This window comes from Haematobia irritans, chromosome 1, assembly GCF_050003625.1.
Source record: "Haematobia irritans isolate KBUSLIRL chromosome 1, ASM5000362v1, whole genome shotgun sequence".
Taxonomy (NCBI): domain Eukaryota; kingdom Metazoa; phylum Arthropoda; class Insecta; order Diptera; family Muscidae; genus Haematobia; species Haematobia irritans.
In genome coordinates, this window is record NC_134397.1 from 164,643,395 (window position 1) to 164,651,854 (window position 8,460).

Here is an 8,460-nt window from a genome sequence, read left to right on the forward strand (position 1 = left end):
AGTTTTGTTGTGTATACATGAGCGTGGGGTTGTTTTTATTTTTGTTCATTTAGTGGCTTGTGTGTGTGTGTTTGTTATTCGTTGATGATTTTTGGCTGGATGAGGTGTTGTTTTCAATAAAGGCACATGTGTTTTTGTTGTTGTAGGAATGTTTTGGCTTTGCTTGGTTTTGTTTGGCATGCTTCAGTTGTATAGTTGGCGTTGGCGTGGGCTGTTGCATCTGTTAAGTAGGTATGCAACAAGGGAATATAAAGGCATGGAATATTTTGGATTTTTGAGTCATATATTGGTGTTTGTTTATTAAACCTTTTAAATGAAAGTTATTAATATTTTATCGGTAGTTTAGAAAAAAGTTATTAATTAATATTTATGTTGAAATTGAAAGTGTATTGAAATTTTCATTATTCAATGTAAAAAATTAATATTCAATTCCAGATGAATTTGGAAAATTTTTGTAATATCTCAGCGTATAGTTTATTCATAAATTGGTAATTTTTTTTTTAATATGGCTTTCTTTTGAAAAGAATATTTTTTTTGTATATTATTATTTGTTAATTATTTTTTTTTTTTTTGGGAACCAGTTTAATGTTTTTCTTTGTTGTAAAAGCGATATTTAATTTCAGAGCAACTCCAGACGGATTCAAACAAATTTAAAAAGGTAGAGAATTGGTAAGTTTTCTTTTAAAAATTGGCTTTCTTTCAACTAGAATATTTACGTTTTTATGACCTTTTAATCATCAAAATTACAGGTTTTTAATACCTTATTTTAGTATTTCTTTAATTAATTTTTTTGGAAACTAATGTAATATTTTTAATGTAAAAATAAATATTTAATTTCAGAATAACCCCTTAAAATTTGGACAAATTTTTAGTACTCCTTTGCCTGTAATTTAATAGTGAATTGGTAAGTTTTCTTTAACTTTCTTTTAACCCTGGACAGCCATCCTTATTTTTTGTACATTAACGTCATCCTTCGTCATTTTGACTACGGATGATTTCAAGACGATATAATTTTCATCGTGAGCGAAAAAGTGAACCAAACTTGCATTTATTTTCTTATTCAATTGGGTTTTAAGTAGTATAAAACAAAAATTCATAAAACGGTCGAATTAGTATAACTTAAATTTACCATTTCCCAATAGACTAAAATGCATTTTAAATCGAAAATGAAATTACGTGTCGTCATTTTGATGACTGTCTAGAAATATCAAGAATATTTGGTTTTTTATGCATAATATTATTTTTTTCTATTATTTATTTTATTATATCCTTCACATCGATAACAACACAGTTTTATGAGTTTATTTAGAATACTTCATTATTTCTCTAATTGTTTCAGGTACCAATTTTATGAGATACGTTGTCCAAAGAAAAGTTGAATTCCTTACACCATTTGATAAAATGCCCCAAATATGGTAAGTTACAAGCTAAAATGAAGAATTAAAAATTATATTTCATTACATGGTATTAATTTTTAACAATTTTCATTATTGTTTCCATTTTTCCAGCAAGATATGTGAAAAAATTACCTACGATGAATAAAAAAAGGATAAGTCAAAATGTCCAAACAGTGGGTTCAAATGAACTACTCTCTTTTCCATGTGGTCATAATTTTTATTCACAAAAACATTGTATTAAGAACTTTCATTATAAGTTTTTATAATAAAGTACTTTTGCTTAAAGATAGTTTAATTTTAATGTATGAAAATTCTCATAATAGTAAAACGGTTTGTTGTTCCTTTAATTATTTAATTTCTCTATACTGTGGAATGATTGATTTAAAAATAGTCTAGTCGTCGACATTTTAAAGAGACTGTTAACCGATTTTTATTATCGGGTTTCCCACAAAATAAGCAAGTAAACCAAAATAATACTGACTTTTTAACTTGGTAGGTGTATATAAATCTTATGGTGTTGTAAAAATGAACTAAACTACAATGTTATAGATGAACTAAAATTTAAGAAAATTATAAACTAGACAAGTTGAAAAAAATCTTAAGGGCTAAATCATGGTCAATATTACTACAGTTTAGTTCATTTTGCAATGGAAAAGGGTTCACTGTTTTTTTAGTGTGGATAGAAATTTCTTACTGACAATTCCTATAGTTAATAATTGTTGGTAAAAAATTACCCAATGAAATATTTTTAGTTCACATGTAATAAAATTTATAGACATTTTCGTCAAAAATGGTAGATAACATTTCATGAAAATTTTGCAAAATTTAAGTTAAACGTTTCATCGTTCATAAACTGGTGTGCCTTTACGAATATTATTCTTAGAGTAAATTGTCAGCAGATGCGATGAACTAATGCATAGTACAGAGATCTTTATCGGAATAGTGGAATGTGATTAATGTAAAGATGATGTTACTTGAGTTTTGTTGTGTATACATGAGCGTGGGGTTGTTTTTATTTTTGTTCATTCAGTGGTTTGTGTGTGTGTTTGTTATTCGTGGATGCTTTATTTGGCTGGATAAGGTGTTGTTTTCAATAAAGGCACATGTGTTTTTGTTGTTGTAGGGATGTTTTGGCTTTGCTTGGTTTTGTTTGGCATGCTTCAGTTGTATAGTTGGCGTTGCCGTGGGTTGTTGCATCTTTTAAGCAGGTATGCAACAAGGGAATAGAAAGGCATGGAATATTTTGAATTTTTGAGACATATATTGGTGTTGGTTTATTAAACCTTTTAAATGAAAGTTATTAAAATTTTATCGGTGAAAGTGTATTGAAATTTTCATTATTCAATGTAAAAAATTAATATTAAATTCCAGATGAATTTGGAAAATTATTGTTATATCTCAACGTATAGTTTAGTCATTGGTAAGTATTTTTTAATATGGCTTTCTTTTAAAAAGAATATTTTTTATGTATATTATTATTTGTTAAATTTTTTTTTTTGGGAACCAGTTTAATGTTTTTCTTTGTTGTAAAAGCAATACTTAATTTCAGAGCAACTCCAGATGGATCAAACAAATTAAAAAAATAGAGAATTGGTAAGTTTTCTTTTAAAAATTGGCTTTCTTTCAACTAGAATATTTACGTTTTTATGACCTTTTTATCATCAAAATTACAGGTTTTTAATACCTTATTTTAGTATTTCTTTAATCAAATTTTTTGGAAACCAATGTAATATTTTTTATGTAAAAAACAAATATTTAATTTCAGAATAACGCCTTCAAAATTTGGAAAAATTTTTAGTACTCCTTTGCTTGTAATTTAAAAGTGAATTGGTAAAGATTCTTTAACTTTCTTTTAACCTTGTACAGTCATCCTTATTTTTTGTACATTAACGTCATCCTTCTTCATTTTGACTACGGCTCATTTCAAGACGCTATAATTTTCATCGTGAGCGAAAAAGTTAACCAAACTTAAATTTATTTTCTTATTCAATTTGGTTTTATTTAGTATAAAACAAAAATTCATAAAACGGTCGAATTATTATTACTTAAATTTACCATTTCCCAATAGACTAAAATGCATTTTAAATCGAAAATGAAATTACGTGTTGTCATTTTGACGAATGATGACTGTCTACGGTTAACCATAATATTTTTATGCATATTATTATTTTTTTCATTAGATTTTTTGGAAACCTATTTAATAATTTTAATTAATGTAAAAAATAAATATTTAATTTCAGAGTAACCCAAATAAATTTGGACAACATTTCCCCCCAGCGTACAATTTAATAGAAAATTGGTAAGTTTTATATTCAAACTTTGTCTTTCTTTCAACTAGAATATTTATTTTATTATATCCTTCACATCGATAACAACACAGTTTTATGAGTTTATATAGAATACTTCATTATTTCTCAAATTGTTTCAGGTACAAATTTTATGAGATACGTTTTCCAAAGAAAAGTTGAATTCCTTACACCATTTGATAAAATGCCCCTAAATATGGTAAGTTACAAGCTAAAATGAAGAATTAAAAAATTATATTTCATTACATGGTGTTAATTTTTAACAATTTTCATTATTGCTTCCATTTTTTTCCAGCAAGATATGTGAAAAAATTACCTACGATGAATAAAAAAAGGATAAGTCAAAATGTCCAAACAGCGAGTTCAAATGAACTACTCTCTGTTCCACGTGGTCATAATTTTTATTCACAAAAAACATAGTATTAAGAACTTTCATCATAAGTTTTTATAATAAAGTACTTTTGCTTAAAGAAAGTTTAATTTTAATGCATGAACATTTTCATAATAATAAAGTACTTTTGCTTAAAGAAAGTTTAATTTTAATGCATGAACATTTTCATAATAGTAAAACGATTTGTTGTTACTTTAATTATTTAATTTCTCTGTACTGTGGAAGGATTGATTTAAAAATAGTTTAGTTGTCGACATTTTAAAGATACTGTTAACCAATTTTTATTATCGGGTTTCCCACAAAATAAGCAAGTAAACCAAAATAATATTGACTTTTTAACTTGGTAGGGGTATATAAATCTTATGGTGTTGTAAAAATTAACTAAAATACAATGTTATAGATGAACTAAAATTTAAGAGAATTATAAACTAGACAAGTTGAAAAAAATCTTAAGGGCTAAATCATGGTCAATATTACTACAGTTTAGTTCATTTTGCAATGGAAAAGGGTTCACTGTTTGTTCAGTGTAGATGTTCCTGGCAATTATTAAATGCTCTAAATGGGCATTAAAATATTGTCGATGTTATATCATAACATAGTATTTCACTACTTGTACTTCAACATTTAGCCACTGTTCTATTTGTTCCTTAACTCTGATTTATATATTTACAATTCTCTGTCGACACTTTGTGTACGACAAAGATAATGTCTTCATAACTTTCGACATAACTAATAATGACCTCATGGCAGAACTTAATAAATGCTATTAAATATGAATTTTTTTTGTATAAACACCGGCGGTAATAGATAACAAATTACATGGCAGTGACTTAATTTGTCGATAAATACTGAATCACACTATCGATTTCACTGTGTGGGCGGTGTTAATTGTAGGGGCAAAATATACACATACATCCTTATTACAAACAAAAACAAACAGGCGGTATTCGTATAACGCTGCAATTCAATTGTGTGTTCAAAGTAGTGTTCACTTAATGTTGTTATTCTTGTTGTTGTTGCTACAGGACAATGTTGATATGGTTGATATGAGCTCGCTCATAAATGCATATCCATGTGATACTGTGGTTTATTCGAAGGTATTAATTTATTATCGATGTGTTCGTTAATACTATTTTTAATTACATTAAATATAATCGTAGCTAATGTGCCAACATGTGTTAATTCCAACACAAACTTAATACCATTAAAGCTAGATTATGAAGACCCGCAAGCACGTGCACATACATACACATCGATAACTTTATTTCCGCATATAACAAAAAAAAAACAGTATTGCTCAATTATGTTTCTATTTGTATCGAGAAGCAAATCGAATGTAAATATTAGCATAAGATTAAACCGTTTTTTGTAGCTTTAGATTAAAATGTAACCAAAAAAGCATATCTTTCGAAAATACCATAAATGTTTAAATTGTATTCTAGAAATATTTTCCACAACATTTCTTGTTTTCTCTACAAAATATTGACACATTAAGGTCCTATTAAACATTATTTATTAAAAAAAAAACAGTAAGGAAAGTCTAAAGTCGGGCGGGGCCGACTATATTGTACCCTGCACCACTTTGTAGATCTAAATTTTCGATACCATATCACATCCGTCAAATGTGTTGGGGGCTATATATAAAGGTTTGTCCCAAATACATACATTTAAATATCACTCGATCTGGACGAATTTGGTAGACTTCTACAAAATCTATAGACTCAAAATTTAAGTCGGCTAATGCACTAAGGTGGAACACAATGTTAGTAAAAAATATGGGAAACGTCTAAATCTGAAGCAATTTTAAGGAAACTTCGAAAAAGTTTATTTATGATTTATCGCTCGATATATATGTATTAGAAGTTTAGGAAAATTAGAGTCATTTTTACAACTTTTCGACTAAGCAGTGGCGATTTTACAAGGAAAATGTTGGTATTTTGACCATTTTTGTCGAAATCAGAAAAACATATATATGGGAGCTATATCTAAATCTGAACCGATTTCAACCAAATTTGGCACGCATAGCGACAATGCTAATTCTACTGCCTGTGCAAAATTTCAACTAAATCGGAGTTAAAAATTGGCCTCTGTGGTCATATGAGTGTAAATCGGGCGAAAGCTTTATATGGGAGATATATCCAAATCTGAACCGATTTCAAGCAAATTTGGCACGCATAGTTACAACGCTAATTCTACTCCCTATGCAAAATTTCAACTAAATCGGAGCAAAAAATTGGCCTCTGTGGGCAAATGAGTGTAAATCGGGCGAAAGCTATATATGGGTGATATATCTAAATCTGAACCGCTTTTGCTGATATTTTGCAAGTTTTTCGAGACTCATAAAATATTTGGATGTACGGAATTTGAGGAAGATCGGTTGATATACACGCCAATTATGACCAGATCGGTGAAAAATATATATGGCAGCTATATCTAAATCTGAACCGATTTTTTCCAAAATCAATAGGGATCGTCTTTGAGCCGAAACAGGACCCTATACCAAATTTTAGGACAATCGGACTAAAACTGCGAGCTGTACTTTGCACACAAAAATACATCAACAGACAGACAGACAGACGGACATCACTAAATCGACTCAGAATTTAATTCTAAGCCGATCCGTATACTAAAAGGTTGGTCTATGATTACTCCTTCTTGGCGTTACATACAAATGCACAAACTTATTATACCCTGTACCACAGTAGTGGGGAAGGGTATAATAATGTTTGTGGTAATTACAAAATTTACAGTCTATAGGAAATTTTGTCAAAATTTCATTTCTACAGGAAATTTTATCAAAATTTCATTTCTATAGATAATTTTATCAAAATTTCATTTCTATAGGAAATTTTGTCAAAATTTCATTTCTACAGGAAATTTTATCAAAATTTCATTTCTATAGATAATTTTATCAAAATTTCACTTCTATAGGAAATTTTATCAAAATTTCATTTCTAAAAAAAATTTCGTCAAAATATCATTTCTAAAGAAAATTTTGTCGAAATATCATTTATATAGGAAATTTAGTCAAAATGTCATTTTTATAGGAAATTTAGTCAAAATTTCATTTCTATAGGAAATTTTGTCAAAATTTAATTTCTAAAGAAAATTTAGTCAAAATTTCATTTCTATAGATAATTTTATCAAAATTTCATTTCTATACGAAATTTTATCAAAATTTCATTTCTATAGGAAATTTTATCAAAATTTCATTTCTATAGGAAATTTTATCAAAATTTCATTTCTATAGGAAATTTTGTCGAAATTTCATTTCTATAGGAAATTTTATCAAAATTTCATTTCTATAGATAATTTTATCAAAATTTCATTTCTATAGGAAATTTTATAAAAATTTCATTTCTATAAAAAATTTTGTCAAAATATCATTTCTAAAGAAATTATGTCAAAATTGCATCACTCTAAAAAACTTCATTTCTATAGGAAATTTTGTCAAAATATCATTTCTAACGAAAATTTCGTCAAATATCATTTCTAAAGAAAATTTTGTCAAAATTTCAGTTCTATAGGAAATTTAATCAAAATTTCATTTTTATAGGAAATTTAGTCAAAATTTCATTTCTATAGGAAATTTTGTCAAAATTTCATTTCTATAGATAATTTGATCAAAATTTCATTTTTATAGGAAATTTTGTCAAAATTTCATTTCTATAGATAATTTTAACAAAATTTCATTTCTATAGGAAATTTTATCAAAATTTCATTTCTATAGGAAATTTTATCAAAATTTCATATCTATAGGAAATTTTGTCAAAATTTCATTTCCATAAGAAATTTTATCAAAATTTCATTTCTATAGGAAATTTTATAAAAATTTCATTTCTATAGGAAATTTTATCTAAATTGCATTTCTATAGGAAATTTTATCAAAATTTCATTTCTATAGGAAATTTTGTCAAAATTTCATTTTATAAGAAATTTTGTCAAAATTTCATTTCTATAGGAAATTTTGTCAAAATTTCATTGTCAAAATTGCATTTCTCTAATGCCCTGTTCCTGTATATCGAACGAAAACCAGTTCGAAAGAAAGGCAGTCACTCGAATTCGAATGAATTTGGGTTTTTATATTTTTGAAAGTTCGATTCGTTTGTATGAGAATACATTGATTGTTAAAAATGAGTATTTTCAAATTTTTGGCCTGAGAATTCATTCAACTGTTAACAATGTTTTTACTTTTTTCTTGACACTTATTGTATATGTTCGTTTATTACTCGACAAAAAAATATGAAGTGACTTGCCTTTCGAAATAGAATAACAAAAATTAATTTTCTTTCGTTAGGAATACGAAAGAAAGCTTTCGTTCGATATACAGGAACAGGCCATAAGAAATTTTATCAAAATTTCATTT

The 8,460-nt window shown here is 27.1% G+C and overlaps 1 long non-coding RNA gene across 1 annotated transcript; it reads left to right on the top strand.

Annotated features, from left to right (window-relative positions):
• The first annotated feature begins 433 nt into the window (after nucleotides 1-433).
• LOC142222108 (uncharacterized) lies at nucleotides 434-904 on the top strand. Its single transcript, XR_012718257.1, has 3 exons — nucleotides 434-488; nucleotides 582-669; nucleotides 841-904. It is a non-coding gene; the product is annotated as an uncharacterized LOC142222108 (long non-coding RNA).
• Nucleotides 905-8,460: the final 7,556 nt, after the last annotated feature.